Consider the following 22511-nt stretch of genomic DNA (forward strand, 5'->3'; position numbering starts at 1 on the left):
AAGACAGAATTTACAGAGCACTTAAGGCCAGACCAAGAAACAAGAAAACAGGGTTTGTGAATGTTTTAATTTCTTAGGCTTTTTCAATTTTCATTTTGTCTTGTTTTGTTTTAAATGTGTATACAACATTATTTTATCAATAGGTTCTGCATACCAAGCCCCCACCTAGAACCTCTTTGAATATTGTCAAAAATTCATTAAAACATTTTAAATGAACATTATTGGGGCATAATTTGCATACAATACAATGCAATACAATACATACAATACAATACAATCATTGAAAATTTATTTTTAAAAGAACACAAGTTTGTCAAAAATAAGAATATCATTTATTTTTAAAAGGCTTGATTTTAGAGTAGTCATCCCTGTAATAAGTAGAGACTCAGGAAATATAAGATGAGAAAATTAAGCTGTTTTGAAACCATACTGAGTTTAGTAAAAATCACTTAATGTCTGAGTATTTTTAAAACATTATCTGTACTTTTTGTTTTTATGTTCCTGTTTAATAACATACTTGAAGAAAGAAAACTGAAAATTTTAAATATTCTTTTTATTCTAAAAATTGTTATTATAATTAAGTTTCAAATCAATGCCATAGAATTGTACTTCTTATGAATACCTCATGGGCTTGTCTTTGACAAGAATATATACATTTAATTTTTTATATTCTCTTTGAGAAAATATATGGAATGATAAGACAAAAATATGTGAATGAACTTATTGTATGAGATAATAGTGTCCTCCTTCCACAATGTGTTAACTCTTAATGCAGAACACACAGAATTGTACTGTGATGCCTAATACACATATTTGAGAGGTACTGCCTCCATATTGGATGCCAGAAATATTAATGTACTATCACAACCTAATTGGTCAGATTTTCTGAACCATTTTGATTCAGTCTGTTAATAAGCCTATGGAGAAAGACTTCAGAGTGACACAAAACCATCCTAGTCGGTACAAACTTTACATGAGTCAAGTGGGTGAATCAGTCATTGTATATTGTAGCTTTGCCCTTAGCTTTGCTTACTGACCAACTTCATAAAAGCTCATGGTCCAGTCACACAGTGGGTGGGATATAAAATAAAGCCAATTATTTTGATTTGGTCTAATGTTGCCACCAATTTTGCTTACAAAGATACGTCAACAAATAATAATAGAATAGACAGTAATCTTTTGGGGGGAGAATATGTGTCTTTTTATTTTGTATCTGAGCACCTAATTCCATACTTAGCACAACTTTAGAATTTGTGGAATGAGTAAGTGGGTTAATGGATAAATCAGTGGTCAATGGTCAGTGGAAAACCATCACTGCTGAAAAACAGAAAATACAGAAAACCTACCCATTCAAAGATGGGATCAATAGCATTGTTTCTGTATAATGAAATAAATCCATTGTAGAAAGCAAGTAGGTATGCTTATTTTCAGTAGATTGCTTATTTTCACTCTTTTATAGTAAGTCGCAGAACTAAAGTATGAGAAGTCATACTAAGGCACTAGACGAGGGCACATACTAGGGCACAGATGGGGGCTTCCAAAGCAAGTTGTTTTCAAAAATCCTTTGCTTTATAGTAACTTTGGGAGGTTGGAGTTTGTGTTTATTAACACTTCTGTCATTGTGTCCTCTAGTATATGACTTGTTCAAATATGCCGGATGGCTGCCAAGAGACTAAAAAGGAGTATCAGTCATGAAAACAGATCTTTTTTTTTAAATAAAGAAATTGATTTGATGATTTTCAGACTGCCCTCAAAAAAGAAGAGAAATACAATAATTTTTGGCATGAATAGAAACATTTTGCATCCAGAAACTGACTGAGGTTTAGTTCCAAAAATATGAGAGCTTGGATCAATAGATCAGAAAATTTTGGCCATTTGTGTGTGTGTGTGTGTGTGTGTGTGTGTGTGTGTGTGTGTGTGTGTGTTTGTGGTCTCAGCAATAGCACCAATATAACACTCCTGTTCTGAATTGCAGAATGGTCATTTTGTGCCCAAGATTACATATCTATTTTTTTAAGGACTTATTTTGTAGTGTTACATTTTAGTCTAAGGTATATATACTTAACTTCAGTCCTTGCCATCCTGACATTCTTGCTGAAATGGCACAATAGGATATCTCACTACTGTGTCTTTTAATAAAGTCTCCACATTGACTACTGGGAATACCTGAATCTCTTATCACAGGTGCATGAGGATATATCATTTTGTGGCTTGTTAAAATCAGTTTTTGCACCTGTGTCCCTGATTCTGCAGCACATAATCACTCACATAAGTCCCCCTCCAGACTTGAATAACCTCTTAGTCATTTATTTTGCACTACTTAGAAAATAATAACAATAAATTTGTTTTGGTATATGAATAATTAAATATGGTTGTTGTAGCTAAAAAAAAATACTAATAGGTATTAAAAGATATCCTGGGAAGACCAAGGAGCAAATCTGTTCATTTGGTATCTTTCTAAATTTCTATTGTACAGAGTTATTCATGGGGAAGTTATCAGTGCAATTAAAAGTTGTTGATTGTACATGGGGTTTTTGTCCTTGAATGGAAGTTAAATATGCTTATGAAGTTTAAATGCAACATTTACTCACATAAACATAAATAGTCGAGCCACTGAGTATGTGGTAAATGGTTCCAAAATTAATTATCTAATTACTTTCCTGGGTTCTGGTCATTCCATTGTGTCCAAACTCTGGATACATGTTTTTGTTGGTTACTGTCTTGTAGTCTGTATCTTGATATGGATAATGGTGGGTGCTAAATTTGTAGCATCTCACATAACCCTGAAAGGTGTTTCTCACCCACTATCCTGCAGAGATGATGCAATTTTTATACTGGGAATGTTGACATTGACTGAAGTGTTGAAACTCACAAGAGAAACTGACTTTAAGGTAGACCTTTCTATGGATTTTCCTCTAGCTGTTGATGGGTTTTGGCCTGTTGAACCTCGTTGTCTAGTTACCCTGAGATTATTATGGGTAGAGTGAGAAAATACTCTGAGTGCTCCAAGTGGTCACTTACATGAAGGAGAAAAGGTACACACTATAAAATGTGTATCTCAATATTAATCATGTTTTCTTATACTGATAGCTTAAATAGATCGATAATCACATGAACAAGAGCATGAATCTTACAAGAAGCACCTTCTACAGCCCATAAACTTCAGTCTTCTGGCTTTCATGTTTATCAGCATCTTTTTTTTTTTAATTTATTTATTGGGGTGACAATTGTTAGTGAAACTACATAGATTTCAGGTGTACAATTCTGTATTACACCATCTACAAATCCCACTGTGTGTTCACCACCCAGTCAGTTCTCCTTCCATCACCATATATTTGATCCCCCTTACCCTCATCTCCCTCCCCCCACCCCCCTTACCCTCTGGTAACCACTAAACTATTCTCTGTGTCTATGAGTTTTTGTTTCTCATTTGTTTGTCTTGTTCTTTTGTTGTTTTTGGTTTATATACCACATGTCAGTGAAATCATATGATTCTCTGCTTTTTCTGTCTGACTTATTTCGCTTAGCATTATACTCTCAAGATCCATCCATGTTGTCACAAATGTTCCTATATCGTCTTTTCTTACTGCCGAATAGTATTCCATTGTGTATATATGCCACAACTTCTTTATCCATTCATCTATCGAAGGACATTTTGGTTGTTTCCATGTCTTGGCCACCGTAAACAAAGCTGCAATGAACATTGGAGCACACGTGTCTTTATGTATAAATGATTTCAAATTCTTTGGGTAGATACCCAGGAGAGGGATTGCTGGGTCATATGATAATTCTATTCGTAATTTTTTGAGGAACCTCCACACTGCCTTCCATAACGGCTACGCCAGTCTGCATTCCCACCAACAGTGTATGAGGGTTCCTTTTTCTCCACAGCCTCTCCAATACTTGTTACTATTTGTCTTGTTGATGATAGCCATTCTGACTGGGCTGAGGTGATGTCTCATTGTGGTTTTTATTTGCATTTCTCTGATGATTAGTGATGTTGAGCACTTTTTCATATATCTATTTGCCATTTGTATGTCCTCTTTGGAAAAATGTCTCTTCAGGTCCTCTGCCCATTTTCCAATGGGGTTGTTTGTTTTCTTGTTGCTGAGCTTCATGATCAGCATCTTGAGAGCCATTGATGGCCTCTCACACACTCCTTTATTATTTCTGTATTGATTAAGTAGTGAAGCCTCCTGGACCTAGGACATGGTTCACTATTTTTCAATTAAAATGAAGAAATACCTTGTTTGTTGCAGGTTCATTTCAAGCAGTTGGCTTGTGGGAGTCTGAGAGCTACTGCTGCCCATGACATGTTGGAATTATCATGATCAACTACCCAGTTCGGATTTCACCCAGTGGCCAAGTGATTTGCATGGTAGACAGCAAGGGCTGGATTTTTAAAAAGAGTAAACCAGGTAAGATTTGAGGGAGACATCTGATCCTTTATCACTGCTCTAAGGGCTTTAGTGTGCTGCCAAAAAGTATGGAATAATGTATAGTTTTTCTATTTGTTTTCTAAGTCCACTGAACAGGTCGTTAAAGAATGGCAATCTTTTGGATTCAAGACTACATATACTGTGATAATTCAGTCCCTTTTTTCTCAAGAGGAGACAGAACTTATTTTAGGTTACACATAAGGCAGACCTAAGAATACTATGGATACTAGTTTAATGCAATAGCCAAAAAATGCAAGCTCTAGAGATTTCCTCTTTAAGTAACTACTGAACCATAATGGAATAAACAGTTGTACTTTTGAAGGTGTAGTAGTAAAAGTGTTGCCATGAAGTATTTATATTATAGAAATATATCAATTCATAGCATATAGTAAATACTCTTCAAGGTTACTGTAATTTAGAAGATTATACTATTATTCTGCCTTTTATTTCTTTGTAAGTATTTATCATTCTAAATTGTTCATCTAAGTATTATTTAAAATGATAATACAATGACACCCTGTATTATTATTGTGGCTTCTAGAATGTAAAATAGTATACTCTTATTCAAGTACACTTTTTTTGTACATTGTCTATTGCATTCTGGAAACCCTTCTCAACTATTACCTATAGTTAGGTCAGATCCTCCTAACTCTCTCTTTAACCCTCTTCCTCCTCTATAACATAATTTAAATTTATCAACAATCACCTGAGGAAACCACAAGTTCCTCTTGTACTCAGACTTTAAGACCATCAAAACTTTTATAGCTTCTCTTAATTTTATGCATTCCAAAACAAGATTTTCTTTTAAGATCAATTATAGAAAAAAATATATGTATATATAAATATATATATGTGTGGTTATATATATATATATACATATATATATGTGTGTGTATATATATATATATATATATATATATATATATATATATAATTCATTTATTTAGAAAACAATAGAAAAAGATTATTCCAGGTCACTTGAACTGTTTACATTTTTTTAACAAATATAGCTTTCTTACTTTCTGAAAATAAAGTAAATGGCATTCAGTCAATAAATTATAGCCTAAGATAGTCATTTGGATGTAGATGAGAATTTCTAAAGTGTTTGAAAATAATTGATTCTCTAAAGTTTAATAAATATCATTTCCCAGTCCCCTAATGTTTTACTTGTATATATAATTTACTTGTCATCAGAATACAAAAGTCAAATGGTCACAATTTTCAAATGTGTTGGAAATAGTATAGATCATCAAACTCAAACAGAAACCCTTATTTGATGAACTGGTTTAGTAGATAACTGTTTGTCCTGTTAACTGGTAAGGTGGGTTATCCACATTTAGAAGAGTCCTTCCGGTCTGTAAATGAAAGAAACATCAAAATGCAGGGTGCTTTTGTGGAATAGGGCTCAACCTAGTTCCATGCTTCATAGCATTAGTATCTAGCAAATAAATATAGCAAGAATGTTCCATGATACGAGTAGATTTCCATAATCCTAAACTTTTAAGTCTTATTCTCTGAGTCCAAAATAATTTCATCCTGATTATGTTTATTTCAATATTTTCAGCAAAACTGGGTTCCATATTAAAACATCAGACTTCAAAAAAAAGGGAGGTGGGAGGAAATTAAATATATTTTGAAGGTAAATAATCATGTGATAATGTAGTTATTTGCAATTATTGATCTTGTCACAAAGAGCTCTCCTCTATTTGTGAGATACATATTTTAATTCTTTCTGAACTGTATATGCCATCAGTATAGAAAAAATGTTAAGTACTTTTGACCCAAGTATTAATAAACATAACTTCTTTTTCTTCGTACAGTCTTTTGAAGTGAATCCTGTTGATTAGCAGTACAAAGATAGTACATTTCACTGTTCTATATAAAAACATGATTTAGAAGGGCCCTCTAGACGTAAAAGGTGTTAAAGTGCATTCATATATTTTCCCAGTTAAAGGTTAACTCATTTTAAAATGAACAGAACATTTATATTTTACAGTTTTATAGTTTACATTACTTTTAAATTCATTTTTGTTCTTTGTTTTAAGAATGGCAGGTGCATTTTTTATGGTGAAACATGTTAGCTTCTCCATAAAGTAAAATAGAGTGTCAAGACTTCCCAATTCTAATTCTCAGAAGTTCACAATAAAGCCATAAAAATTTGTAATGTTCTTTAGCTTAAAAGCATTTTTTTCTTTCTTAAAGCATTTTTAAAGTAAAGATCTGCCTAGCTCAGGATTACATTACCATATACTTGTACATAAAAGGAATGTTAAGTTATAAAGACAGGACATAAAAGGTGAGATTTCTCAAAGCTCTTTTGATGACAGCATGCCCCATGTAATGGGATATGCAGTCTCCAAGATGGTTCACAAAAAACAGTGAAGTAGCACCTGTGTATGCAGTGTGTCCCTTCCTCTCTGCAGAGAGCAGTGGACATTCTCACCTGTGCCACTACTCTTATTCTCAGGTCTTCTGAAAATAAAATCTTCTAAAAGAACTGAGGGATGTAGTTTATTCCATTATGAAAAGGCTCATATGAATCTTACGTAGTTTGGCTACATATTTATTTGCTCTTCAAACATTTCTTTGAATGTCAACCACAGGTAAAGTAGTATGTGGCCAGAAACAAATTAGCAACCCTTCCAGACCTGCCCTGGTGTAGTTCACACTCACAAAGTAAAACATATGTAAACAGCTTACTTCAGGCAAAATGCACTGAAAACTTTAATGTATTTCAAGTAATATTCTCCAAAAGCTAAGATTAAGGACTGTTAAAACTGAGAAGAGTATTAGAAAATCTTTGAGGCTTAAGAGGCATTTCAGCTGCACAGCTAAAAAGTGGGGAGAATTGTCATAGATGGGAAATAGGTGTGAAGGCATTCTAGGCTCAGGGAACAGTCTGGCAGAGTCACCATGGGGCATATTGTTAAGTTTGGAGAATGGAAAGCTTGACACTGAAGTGTAAGGAGGAATGAAAGAAGACATTAGTTATGCATAAATATGAAGGTGTCATCAAATAATACAGTGAATGTTTAAATAAAAAAAACATTTATTACAGTAAAAGAGATACTGCCATTAATCCCCCTCAAAATACTCCCCCTTGTCTGAACACAGTTATTCCATTGTTCTTGACACTACCTTAAATAGTTCTGGAAGTCCTCTCCTGTGAGTGTCTTTAGTTGCGCTGTTGTGGCTGCCTCCATGTTTTGAATTGATTCAAGACATTTACCTTTCATGACATTTTGACTTTGGGGAAGAGCCAGAAGTCACACAATGCCAGTTCCAGTGAAAAAGGTGGATGAAGATGTTTTCTGTCTAACATTTTTATTTGACAGAAATTGCTGTCCCAGAGTGATGTGTGACACGGAGCCTTTCCATTGTGATCACAAATGCGGTGGAGGCTGCTGTCAAGTGCCGTCCAATGGAAAGGCAGAGATTTTCAATAAGGGAAGCGGCACGTCAACTTAGTAACAGTGTGTGACAACTTTGAACTTGTTCAGTGCAGTCAGTTGGTGTGAGCTAAGGTTGAGAAAAGGTGTGTTTTAAAGTGTGCCATAAAACATCCTCCATCATGACAATGCTCCGTGTCACACGTTGCTTCTGGTATGGCAATTTCTGTCAAATAAAAACATTACAATGTGTCCTCATCCACCTCAGTCACCAGATTTGGCACTGTGCGACTTCTGGCTCTGCCCCAAAGTCAAAATGATTCAGGACATCGAGGCAGACACGACAGCGCAACTAAAGACACTCAAAAAAGAGGACTTGCAGAACTGCTTCAGAAAGTGGCAAGAATGATGGGATAAGTGGGTTGGAAGAGAGGGGGTGTGTTTTGAGGGGGATTAATGGCAATATGTCTTTTACTGTAATACATATATATATTTTTTTTAATTTAAACATTCACCATATTGTATGATCACACCTTGTATGTAGGAGCTGGACTGGAGCATTTCGCGTGGCCTGCTGTGGTGGTTATAAATATGAAAGTGATGTAATGTAGTCTTTAAGAAAATTATTCTGGCATAGAGTGAGGATATGGGCAAGGAAGGTCTTTGCAGGGAGAACAGATAAGCTAAGAGCATTCAGTCTGGTGAATGTAGAAATGTTGTATGATTTCTAGGCTGCTGTGTAGCCAGTACCTAGAACAGTTCTTGCTCATCATTGATTCAGTTAGTTTCTGTTACATGCTGACTAAATGAATGTCTTTCAGTGATAACTAATAACTTTCTGCATTTGCAACTGTTTCCTTTTTTACAAATTTTTTGAAATCTTTCCATACATAGGAAGAAAATAATTTAACTTACGTGTTTTTCATCACACACACACACTGGTATACACATACACAAACACACACTAAACTCTCTCCCAATATGTGCTTCAAATTAAACCTCAGATCCTGTTCCTGAAATTTATGCTTCAATTAAGATGGGGGCAGCTGCTACCCTACTTTATTTCCCTTTTGAGATTTTTATCTCTCAGGCTGTATCCTTCCCTTCATTGTTTTATCAATCACTGTGTTTCATTACTCAGGAACACAGCATGCATTGCAGGCACATTTTTATGGGTAGAAAGCAAACCTACCCTACTTTGGCATGTACTGCTTACTTAAACCTAATTAAGTAATTCTGCTGAAAGTATCTCGTCCTTTCCATCAGAGTGCACATTTGGTCAAAATAATAGGGAGCACTTTAAAGGCTGGAAAATAACTGAGGAAGGGAGTTTGAAAAAGACACAAAATGAATGAAAGCAAACTTCAGCCCAACCTTCTTTGACACAATCCTCTAATGAGCCAGAGTGTATTAACACCTCTACTGAGGAAACTCCTAACTCACAGCATTACTTTCACTCCAATTATTTTATTGAAAATTACCATTGTCATAGGCTACCTGTAGTACACCAGACTCAGTACATTTTGTATGATTGAGTCATCTATTTTCAGAGAAGTTCTCTTACAGTCTGGGAAAAACCCAAGAATTTCTTTCTAAATATGCATACTTAAGAAAACGTAGATATGACTCACTAAAGTGTAATATTCTTGAGACAAGGGTCTTTGTCTTTCTTCTCTAAGACCTTAATTACAGAGCTGCTTATTTATTCAGTAAACATATCTGATGAGTGGATAATTGAATGAAAATCAAAACTTGTGCTTCAGATCAAAATTGTAACTTCTGTATTTTTAACAGCAGGGAATACCTCACTTGTTATGGGGCCAATTTGTATTTGGTTCATCCCATCCATTAGATCACAAATGCCTTGTCCTCTCATAGTTTCCTGCCATTACTTAGTAACAAATGTTTTTTAATCACATAGTGACATATTAGGGGTATTAGGGGTATGGAGGATTTAATTTAAAATAAAAGAACAACAAAAAAAGACATTTATTAAATGTCTCATTGCCTTTATAAATAAAGTATGGTTCTCTATCACATGCTTCCACAAATTTTGATTTTTTTTTTCTTTTTATAATTTATACATCTCAAATGCTTGGGAGAAAGAAGTAAGTTTCTGGCTCTTTCCATGATGTTGAGTGTGGACTTTTCTGAGTAGAGGTCACTAGGATGCTGCCGTCCTAGCAAGCTACTGTTTTTTTAATTTACACATTCACCATATTGTACATGTTAGATCACAAATGGGTGTGTGATCTTCTGTTTTGAGGAGGCAAATTATGGCAAATTATGGTTGAAAATATACTGTCACACTTATAGATATTGGCTTTAAGTAAGGTCCAGACTGAATCCTTCCTCTGACACTTGCAGATCATGTGTCCTTGGGCAAGTTATTTATCATCTCAGAGCTCTGAGTCCCAGTCAGTGACATGAAGATATTAGTACTGGTCCCATGGTGCGATTTGGGGGATTAACTGAGATCATAGATACACAATACACTGGACTATCTGACACATTATAAATAACTTGTTGCTCTAATTATGATTATTATTTTTTATTATTAATTGTTATTATTAACAGCCTATGTATGTAACAGTTTTACCTTGAAGTCCATTTGTTTCAGCCAAATGCCAGAGTATTTTACCCTTGGTCCCCAGAAGTAAATGAGAGATAAAGTGTGTAGCAAAATACCTGATACCTGATAACAAAATACCTGATAACTCATAAGCACTCATTGTTAGTTGTGTGGTTGTTATTATTATTGTTATTATTATTATTATTTACTTATATAAGCATTTCTCTTCTTCAGGCTTTTGGAGGAGATAGTCATCTAATCTATTTATATTAACAACTTCCTTCTTAGGATAATGACCGGCCTATGACTTCTAATGTTGTGACTTTGAGATAATACCCTGTTTAACTGTTTATTATAATCATATAGCTGGATGCCTTGATATTGAGGTAAATGGCAACTTTTAATAACCAAAGATCACCAGAGTGGTTTTTCATACCAAATTACAATCTTTAGAATCAATAAAACATACTGATTATAATTGAATTAAAAACATTATATATATATATATATATATATATATATATATATATATATATATATAATGTTTTATATGTGTAGGAAACATTATCATATATCTTACAGTAGCAAACAAATCATTCTGATCTACTGACATAGTTCTTTAATTTGGAAATACTACTTTAATATGTACTCATAGAAATTGTCTTCAGAGGTCCATGACATTAACCAAGCAGTATATATAATTATGCTTTTGACCTTTTTTTGTTAAATGTATTTTATAAGAAAAACTGCTATTAATTTTTAAACGAAAATTTAGAATTAAAACTACATTTGACATGGTAAAATAATACTGTAAAAATTAATGTCATGATTAATCTCACATGTCATCTAAAACCATATTAAAAGAAGAAAGGCAATATATCAAACACAATCCCATGAATTTCTGGCCAGTGCTTTGTAGACTATTGGTTTTGGGTGTCTCTAGTCTTCCCAGTAAAAGACAGAACCTAGATTATCAACTGAGATGCAAGGGGAGATGGTGTTGACTAGAAAACTGCAGTGGAAGGTGGAAGATGAATCAACCAGAGATGAGTAGAAAAATTCCAGGGTTTGGCGAAGGGTGTCTAGGATTGCACGGAGGGCGTCTGCAACAAGCCAGGACTGGAAAGCAGCTCATCTTCCCTCAACGGATCACTGTCACCCTCAGTGAGGGGCAGAGGAAGCCAATGCAAGACAGAAAAGGAATTCAGGAATGCACTGTGATTAGGAAAGGGGAACCGAAGGGACAGACTGTGGAATTAAATGAGAAATCAAGCAGAGTCATACCAGGGGCTAATCGTTTGATCAAATGTACAAGATTTTGTACAAGATTTACAAGATTTTGGACTGAGGTATGAAATCCCTGAATGAGCAAAGGGAACATTCAATTAGAAGGGAATTTTTCATTCTCAGGATAGATTCAGCATGAAATGAAGATACTTGGAGACAAGAAACCTTTACAAAGTCTCTTCTGCAGAAATGTGAAAGGAAGGATAACCAATACCTGATTATATCATGTCTCTCTCTACTGAATCCAAAATGACAATAGCAATAAAATAATAATGATAACCATCCTAAACTGAATATCAGGATCAATACACATCTTTTTTTCTTTCTTTCTTTCTTTTTTTTTTTTATCAGTAACCCTGCAATGTGGATGTACTTATACATGTATTTAAGATGAAGTAACTGAAACTTAGAAAGGTTAGTAATTTTTCCAGGCTCACCCAGCTAACGTGTCAGGGTGAGTTTCTCTCCCAAGATCCCCTCTTTATAAAACCTGTGAGTTTTCCATTATATTGTTATTCTGGTTTTCAGTTCAAAAAACTATCATTCCAATCCCTACACCGTTATATATGTGCACGTTTGTTCTGTTTATAATACATTTTTATATTATTGTATAATTTCCATCTTGTTGCATATGTGTATTTCACGTTTCCTTGAATTTGAAAGTAGCTTAAGAGTAGAACCCATAGTGTTTTTATTTATGGAGGACTCATAACTACTAGTGTTATGATAGGCCCCAATTCTGAACAAATGTTTGCTGATATTTACTGATATGTCAGTAACTAACTAATTATCCCTTTTCAAAAAAGAGAGGAAAACTTATGTACACATTTTACATATATTTATTGGCATAAGTGTTGTATATACAATTATATGCTTATAATTTATTGAATAGTTACATAAGTGGACAAATTGAATGTTATTTGAATAATACTTTGTTGTTTTTCATCTATATAGGATTTTCTTCCCTAATAGAGTGCACCAGAATAATTTAGCATATTGTCTTCCTACATGCGTTCTGCTGCACACTGGTCTGGGAATATATGCTCATGTACAAAGAGTTTTATAGCCAAATACATTTACTGGTATGTTGCTTTATAAGAACTGACTCAAAAAGAAAGAATTTAGGTTTGTATGCCACGTGGGCCAGTCGTTCCCTGATAATTGGAGGATTGCTGGTAATCATTGGAAAATGAATGGTTTTGAGCCATCTTTTCCCACAGACTACAACTCTGATGTTGAAAACACAGGCATTGGCCAGATTCATTTTCATTCTCTTTTCCTCTTCTCTCTCTTTCTTTCTTTGTTCCTCGCCTCCATCCTTCTCCTCCTCTTCTTTCTCCTTCTTCTTTCCCCTTCTCTTCTACTCACTACCACTCACACACACACATATTCTCCCCTCTCCTCTCTCTCTTCCCCACCCTATGAACATGTGACCATTTTTTGCCTTCAGGCTTCCCTGTGTATCAATCAAAATAAGTTATTACCTGCAGTAATATATCTCTTGTCTAGACACATCACTACAGGAAGTGAGGTTATAATTTTCTTTTTCATTCATTCAAGCAAAGTCTAGACACTCTTTTTCTTCTCCCTGCTTTTGACCAGAGAGACCTTGTAAATGTGAGGGCAACTCCTATAGATAGAGATCTTTACACTGGGGAATTGCTTTGCAGAGGGTAACCTTACTTTCTCACTCTTGGCGATAAAATTCTATACACAGACTAATTTCACACATTCAAAACGCAGCCTCCTCCCTTATCCCCACCCCCCTCCCATCTAGCAACCATCAGTTTTTTCTTTATATCTCTGAGACAATTTCTGTTTAGTTTGCTCATTTGTTCTGTTCTTTAGATTCCACATATAAATGAGATCATATGGTTTTTGTCTTTCTTTGTCTGGAGGTGAGGGGTTTAGAAATCACAGAGTGGTAGCCACAAGATTGCCACAGGGATATGAAAGACAATTTGGGGAATACAATCAATGATGGTGTCAAGATTTTGTAGGGTGTCAGATGGACACTTCTCATTAGGGAGACCACCTCAGGGATGATGCAGATGCCTGACCACTGAGCTGTACACCTGAAGTTGAAGCTGAATAATATTGAATGTCGACTATAATTTAATATAATTGTGTGTGTGTGTGTGTGTGTATATATATATATATATATATATATATATATACACACATATATATATTTAAACTATATATACATGTATATATAGTCACGGGATGTGGAATACAGCACAGGGAATAGTCAATGGAATTATAACAGTTATATATGATATCAGAGGGGCAGTAGATTGGGGGAACTGGATTTTCACTTTGTGAGGGGTATAAATGTCTAACTAGTACATTGTTTTTTATACTTGAAACTAATAAAATAATATGCAGCCTAATTATTAAGCCAAAGCCAATTCATATTTGGCTACATCATTAGCATCACCTTCTAGAGATTTTTGCTGAGTGTATTTTTTGCAGGAACACTGGGCCACATGAAACGATCTCAATTTCTGTCTTCTCCCATTTCCACACGGGTTGAAGACAATCTCTAATCTTAAATATTAACTTTACCCTCAAGGAGTTTAGGATGCCAATGACAAGCAGAACAGATATATAACATTATCAAAAAAAAGGGAAACGGGTATACTGTGAGTGTCAGGCAGGAACTTGGGGAGATGACAAGAACTACAGAGATTCAGAGAAAGAAAAAGTCATAGTGGGCTGGAGGCCTCAGGGGAGCTTCCTGAAGAAGGTGAAGCTAGAGCTGAACTTCAAAGAAAGAGTTAGAATTCTCTTTCTTTTCAAAAATGCTTTGCTGTAGTAGTCTTTTCGTGTCTTTTTCTCTTCACTTTTGACTGCAACCCATTCAAACCTACAGCTAAAAGCAAACTCAACACTATACCTTGAGGATAAAGCACTTATACCTAATGTATCACAGGATGGTCTCTCTAATCAATGGTCCTTTTATCAGCTAAGACGCACACCTTCTGTGCACACACCTTATTCAGTCTCATTGCTATTGCAGGATGTTTGTCGCCCCCTGTTTTGTATATCTTGTTAACTCTTGTTTGTGCTTCTTAACCCCTTGTATATACTTCTACTACGTCCCACTCTCCCTAGAATGTGAATCCTCTAAGGCAGGGACCAGTTTTTATTCATCTTTGCTTGTATCTCATAGAGCTGGCATGTATAAATGAACATTTGCCTTTCATTCTCAAGTGTATCAAGAGTAAGCCACATGATTCTTTGTCAATTTTGATGACTGGAAATCAAACCCTATTCTCCTCTTTGCCTTTACTTAGCTAAAATGGCATTATGGGATGGTTGAAAAGAACAGCGAGTTCTAGAATGTCTGGTAAAAATGTTGTGGGCTGGAAAATATGATGTAAATGATCAGGACTGAAAACAAAAATTCTATCTCCAGCACAGGAAATATTGCAGATGGTATTGAAATGTGACTCAAAATGTAATTTTTTATAAAAATGGTAGCAATTCAAAGTAGATTGGAAACAAATGTTGATAGAAAAATTTTAATGGTTTAAATACCTTTTCATGATTCTATGTTACTGGAAATTAGCTAGAGTCTAAATCTCAGTAAATTTCCTCTAGTACATCCTACTTGGATTAAACTGTAAGCAACATCACATATATGCTGTTTCCATCTAGACCTCTAAACTATAGTCTTAAGATTAAAGATTAACCCCTCATAACCTCTATAAACAGGTTTGTTCCCATCATTCTATGACTTAATCAGGTATACCTAAACTCTTGGATTTCAATATTTTTCTTCCCTGCCACATAACTTTCCTACTTCTGCAATGAAAGTAAGAAAGTATAATAAATAGAATCACAAGTATTCCCTAAAAATCCTTATGTACTAATTGAAGTGCAGGTGAGTCCATTATTTTTGTTACTGTTAGATTACATATATTGAAAATGACGCATTTGTTATGGGTATGCAATAACTAAAAGGGAAAGTATGGTCCATGTTTTTTTTGTGTGTGTGTTTTTTTTTTTTTTTTTTTATAACTGGCTGCTAGAAAATCTGAAGCCCTGGAGGAGGCATCAAAGAGTTTCTTAGCCCAGAATCCCAACTTCAAGTAATTCTCAAATTCATACCTAATAGAAAGTCTTCTACCCTATCCCTGAACATCTCTTGGACATACTGCAAATTAGATGATCAAATCTGACCTAAGGTAAGACAAGGAAATACAGTTATTATAATACAATAACTGTAATGTCTTAGCTAACTTAGAGTAAATTTTTATTTAAAGTTAATGTTTGTTTCCTGGCATGAGCTTCCAGCACATAAAAACACACTTCTCCAGAAGCAACAAGGGTAGTATTTTCTCCATCAGATCTTTCTTCAAATAGAATTCTTAAATAAGTCAGAACCTTCTGAAATACATGATTTGGAAAACTGCCCCCCACCAAAAAAAAAAAAAAAAACTGTCCTGAAAGGGGTGGTAAATTACAGTGTAATTTCATTTGTCCTAAATTCTGTACATCATTGACCTGCGAATTACAGTTGTCACACCCTTGTCGGATATGTCCCATAACTTGTTCTAGTCAACATGAAGCATTTACTATGAAAAGATTCATATCTTGGAAATAACTTTACTGTTTCATACTGTGGTCTCTAAGTAATCAGAAGATAATTGTATTAGTACCTTTCTAGTTTCCAAGTCTAATCATATTCCTCTCAGGTGAGTTTGTGGATGGCCTCTGTATCCGGTGTGCTTTTAAGATTTACTTAAGGGTATTATTTAAATAGAATTCTGTGACTAGATATTGAAGTTCCCCCAAAATGTTTAGGCTATAAAGATCAATAGCAAATTCAGCTCTTCTTTTCTACAAGCGCCTTATTTCCTTTTTAAATAATTGTTTTATCTTTTTAACTATAATTGACATACAATACTCTATTAGCTTCAAGTGTACAATATAGTAATCAGACATTTATATAACCTATGATGTGATCACCCCAATAAAGCCAGTCCCCATCTGACACTATACTCTTATTACAATATTATCGACTCTATTCCCTATGCTGTACTTTACATCTCCGTGACTACTTTGTAACTACCAATTTGTACTTATTAATCCCTTCCTATTTTTCAACCAAGGGCCAACCGCCTTTCCAGATGGCAACTGTCAAAATGTTCTCATTTGTTTCTTTATTTTGTTCTTTAGATTCCACATATAAGCGAAATCATATGGCATTTGTCTTTCTCTGTCTGAGTTACTCCACTCAGCACAATATCCTCTAGTTCCATCCATGTTGTTGCAGATGGCAAGATGTCTCTCTCTCTCTCTCTCTCTCTCTCTCTCTGTGTATATATTTATATATATATATATATATATATATATATACACATATATAATATTTAAATGTATAAAAATATTACTCAGCCATTATATATATGTATATATATATATATAATTTAATATATATTAAAATATTACTCAGCCATTATATATATATGTATATATATATATATAATTTAATATATATTAAAATATTACTCAGCCATTATACACACACACACACACACACACACACACCACCTCTTTATCCATTCATCTATTAATAGACACCTGGGTTGCTTCCATATCTTGGCTATTATAAATAATGCTGCAATGAACGTATGGATGCACACATCCCTTTGAAGTAGTGTTTTGGGTTTCTTCAGATAAATACCCTGAAGTGGGATTACTGGGCCCTTTTTCATCTCTTTTTATAGTCTTTGTTTTAAAGTCATTTTGTCCGGTATAAGTATTGTTACACCAGCTTTTTTTTTCCCAATGAAATATTTTTTTTTCCATCCCTTTACTTTCGGTCTGTGTGTCTTTTGATCTGAAGTGAGTCTCTTGCAGGCAACATATGTAAGGGTCTTGTTTTCTTATCCATTCAGCAACCCTATTTTTTGATTGGAGCATTTAATTAATTTATATTGAAAGTAACTATTGATAGATATGTAGCTATTGCCATTTTATTATTCATATTTTTTATCTTTTTTTCTTCATCTTAAAGAAGTTCCTCTAACAGTTTTTATAATAATGGTTCGGTGTTGATAAACTTCTTTAGCTTTTTCTTGTGTGGGAAGCTCTTTATCTGTCCTTGAATTCTACACGATATCTTTGCTGGGTAGAGTAATCTTGATTGTAGGTCCTTTCTTTTCATCACTTTGAATATTTCATGCCAATCCTTTACGGCCTGCAAAATTTCTCTTGAGAAATCAGCTGACATCTTATAGGACCTCCCTTGCAGGTAAGTAACTGCTTTTCACTTGCTGCTTTTGTACCTCTTTCTTTGTCTTTCAACTTTTGCATTTTAACTATGATGTGTCTTGGTGTGGGCCAGCTTGTTTGGAATTCTCCATGCTTCCTAGGATTGTATATCTATTTCCTCTGATAGGTTAGGGAAGTTTTCTGTCATTATTTCTTCAAATAAATAAGTTGTCAATTCTTTATTCTCTTTCTTCTCCTTCTGGTACTCCTATGATGCAAATGTTGGTATGCTTGATGTTGTCCCGGAGGCCTCTTAAGCTCTCCTTAATTTTTTTGGATTCTTTTTTTTTTTCTTTTTGCTGTTCTGATTGGGTGTTTTCTGCTACCTTATCTTCTAAATCACTGATTTGATCCTCTGTTTCTTCTAACCTACTATTGGTTCCCTGTAATGTATTCTTCATTTCCATTATTGTAGTCTTTATTTCTAACTGTTTCTTTTTTACGTTTTATATCTCTACTTTTGTTTCCTATCTGTTTGTTGAAGTTCTCACCGAGTTCATCTACTCTTCCCCTAAGTACACTGAGCATCTCTATAACCAGTGTTTTTAACTCTGCATCTGGTAGATTGCTTGTCTCCATTTTGTTTACTTCTTTTTCTGGAGTTTTGTTTTTTCATTTGGGAGATATTTCTTTGTCTCCCCTTTTTGGCTACCTCTCTGTGTGTGTTTCTATGTACCTGGTCTTAGTAGAGTGACATTATGTAGTAGGTATCCCATGGGGCCCAGTAGCTCAGTCTTCCTGGTCCCTTTTTGGGTTGTTTGTGTCCTTCTGTTGCAGTTTAGCCTTGGGTGCTGTTTGCACATCAATGGGAAGAATTGACCCTTGGGCCCAGTGATTTTGAGTACTGTCTGTGACAATAGTAGAGGACCTTTTGTGCAGAGGCTGACCCTATAGAACAAGATTCACAGGGCACTCATGCCTGCCCAGTCTGCCCTTTGGGTGTGTCTCCTGCCAAGACACCTGGATGATACTTTGGCTTTGTCCAAAACTGGACAATGCTAGGGCCTCCTGGGAGGGGCTCTGCTGCAGACTACATTCAGCCTCAGCCTGTGCCTGGCCTGGGGCCATGTGGCATGAGCCACAAAGCAATCCACAGATAGCAGCCACTTTTGCAGAGCTTAGAGGTTCCTGGGAGAGGTCCAGCTGAAAACCAAGGCTGGCTTCCACTAGTGTTAGGCTTCAGGCTGCTCAGCAAAAGGTATGGGGCATGCTGAGGTGAGATGCTGCTCTTTGGGGTTTTGTAAACCTTTGAGAGATTTTAGGAAATTCTACAGCATGAACCAAGACAGACAATTTGTGTGGAAAAGCCACTGGAAGCGGCTTGGGTGAGTCTGCAAGTTCTGTGGGGTATGGTCTCAGAGAATCACCAGGGCAGAGCAACCAGTGCTGGCCAGGTTGATGGAGATTCAACCTATGGAGGCAGCCTCAGTCTGTTCACTGAGAGGAGATGGCTCAACAAAGAAACAATGGATTCTGCCAGCAGTTCTTTCTGGGAGAAAGCTGCCTCTTCAGCTCTCTCCCTGACGTTAGACAATTCAGTTTTTCCCACTTATGTCCCTGGCACCTATCAAGCTGCTGCCACAGCATTTGAGCTCAGAGCAAGTAACTCCATCAGTGACTAAGTCCAGGTATGGGCCCTTTAAGAGGATCACTTGGGACTCCAGCCGCCCTCCATCTCACTCAGGCATAATCTTTGCTGGTGTCTTCACAGCCAGAAGTTATTGGAACTTGTCTTCCCAACACTGGAATTTGGGGCTAGGAAGCCTGGTGTGGAGGTGGGCCCCCTTACTCCTCAGGGGGTACCTCCACAGCTGAGATATCCCTCCCAATTTTAAATCTCCACACGTAGGTATGGGGACCAGCCAATTCTGTGTCTCCACTTTTCCTGCAAGTCTCAAGGTGGCATCTTCTATATGTTCTTAGTTGCAGGACTTCCACTGAGATAGATTGCAGGTGATTCTCAGTGATAGTTGTTCTGTAGTTTAGTTGAAATTTTGAGATGTTCATGAGACGAGGCAAGGGCAACATTTACCTACTCCACCATCTTAACTGAAAATCAGGCATTTTCTTTCTTGTTTGGAAATAGTTACAGGTTTATGCAAGCATTTTATACATGAAGAAGCCCAGTAACTGTGGTTGAACATTGCAGTAAGGCATTTACAATATAAGTTTAGAAACAAGTCTGTAATAAATCAGACACAAGTTCCAGATGTATCAAAGTGAATATAAATATCTGCCAGATCTGTCTTAAGATAGTATGGTTCAATTAGTAACAGAGTGTATTTATTTATGATGTTACTTCCCCCTGTATTAGCTTCTGTCTATGTCTTTATTTCTCTTCTTTTCTAGACTATAAACATCTTGAAGTTGACCCCTGGTTATTTTCTATTGTAACAGTCTTTACTTCTAAAACAGGGCCTGGCAAATGGGAGATGCTGATCATTGAATGAATATTTTTGAGTTCCTGGAACTTAATAGTCCCACAATGTTATTTATGGAAAACTGAATCAATGAATTGATGAAAGGATAAATATACATGTGACATTTTATTATAGTGAAAATGTTTTAATAATCAATTGAGGCTTTTAATGGTTAAAAGAAAAGAATATGCACTCTCTTATTTACTTTAGAAATCAATTGGATTGAAATCAAATTTGAATATTACATTTGAAAATTGGAAGTAAAATTTCTAGCCAATGTTTTCAAATTACACACTCGATTAATTTTTGAAAATGAAATCACCTTCCTACTGGCCAAGAGGGACATTTATAGTGTGCTTTAGGTGTTTGTAAATTTTCCCCTGTTTTGCCTATGAAGGCATATTCACCTTATCTTCTTTTTCAGTAACTCTCCCCAGGTTTGAAAAGAAATTCAAACAGGTACTTTTTACAGTTTGCAGGACATATCAGATATTTTTGTGTTGAATAGCATTTTTAAAAATGATTATTCCAAACAATTATAATAAATATTATATTGTTTCCATTACAATTATTAATGGGGAAAAGAAGGAATAAGTGTCATGGTTGTTACATAAGAAAATGTAACTCTTCTAATCTGAGCCAATTCAATGTCTGACTGTCCTAGAAAAGAATTAGGCACTGGCCTAGTGGCTTAGGGAAACATATTTTGCAATTGTCTGATAGAAACATCACTACAATAAGTTGAGCACTGGCCTGGGACATTGCATTTACTCTCTTACCGTTGTTTGTCTGGTGCAGGGAGAACCAGCCATTCTTTCATTCCTTGTGAAATTGACAAGAGCACCATGTCTTTTTACAACTAGACACCTAAGAACCTGCCCCCAAAATATCACCAACTATTCAGGTCACCTTGACATCTAAACAATTTCGAAGAGTTTACCTCCACTCTCAATCCTCCACAATGAAGAAGAGCAAAGGGATATTGTCTTAATTGTAACTCAACTTGAAAGCAGCTATATGTAAAGGAAATCACACAAAGAGGATCTTCCAGTGATCTAATAATTTCATCAGTAGTTCCAAGTGTTTATTTGTAAGAACTTAATTTCACAACCTTCTAACATCATTGAGTTTCTTTGCATGTTTGTGTTCTCGTGTTACCTTAAGTTTATGCTTACTAGTCATTAAGGCAACAAATTGTATTTTTTAAAACATATTTAACTCCTTTGTTCAACTGAGAGCTCCTCATAGGCACTGTTGTAACTTATTTACATTGTAGTCCAGTGCCTAATGGAGATTAAACATTTAGTAGCTCCCCAATCAATGTTTGCTAAATTAATGAATGAGTGCTTTCTGCACACTATTTTTACGTTATCTTCAGATGCCCATTCTTTGACTTTAACCCACATTTTCAAATAACTTTGAAATTCTTTTTATTACTTCATTTAACATGCACTCAAAAATCACCCATCAAAATATGTATTAATATCTACTATGTCATAACAGTGCTTTTCATCTCAGGGCCTGTTATATTCCCTTCATTATCCTGAAGGAACTTATGATCTTGATGGAGAGACAAGACAGAACCACATAAAAAATATATAATACATTACAAAATGAAGGAGTAAGTGATTAAAAGTAAAATGAACCACATGAATTATATGAATATAGCATGTTCTAAGATTATGCCTAAGCTAGATCCACTCAGGGGATTCATATCTGAGAAAGCCTGAGGTTCTGTGGGAGGCAACTGCAAGAGGTGATGAGTTTGAAGGACTGAGGGGCTTCCTGGGAGAATACATTCCAAAGGAAGAAAATCAGTAGACAAACCTGACCTGATAACTAAGTCCTAGTCCTCAGAGGGAGGAGTGATGTGATAAGCTTCTTGAATTTATCCCTATATAGAAATTTGTCCCTAAATTTCCTTTACCACTGACTCATATGAGAATTTTAGGGAGAAAGAAAGAATTGTGACATAGAACCGAAATTACTGTGTAAGATATTAATATTCATGAGACATTACTCATGTATATATATATATATATATATATATATATATATATATATATATATATATATGACATTAGGCACAAAGTTTGTGTCCTTTAATAGAGGATAACAA

At 35.2% G+C, this 22511-nt stretch overlaps 1 protein-coding gene across 7 annotated transcripts in view; it reads left to right on the forward strand.

Moving 5' to 3' along the window:
• LINGO2 (leucine rich repeat and Ig domain containing 2) overlaps positions 1-22511 on the forward strand; it is a 1152505-nt gene that overhangs the window by 843757 nt on the left and 286237 nt on the right. For 6 of the 7 annotated variants that reach the window (XM_081067709.1, XM_081067711.1, XM_081067712.1 and 3 more), the window contains one exon: positions 4260-4418. The exons of the other annotated variant lie outside the window; for it this stretch is intronic. The gene's annotated coding sequence lies outside the window, so the exon portion shown is untranslated. The remainder of the gene's footprint in view (positions 1-4259; positions 4419-22511) is intronic. 7 annotated transcript variants of the gene reach the window in all.

Source organism: Rhinolophus hipposideros (assembly GCF_964194185.1).
Source record: "Rhinolophus hipposideros genome assembly, chromosome: 11".
In the NCBI taxonomy this organism is placed as follows: Eukaryota; Metazoa; Chordata; class Mammalia; order Chiroptera; family Rhinolophidae; genus Rhinolophus; species Rhinolophus hipposideros.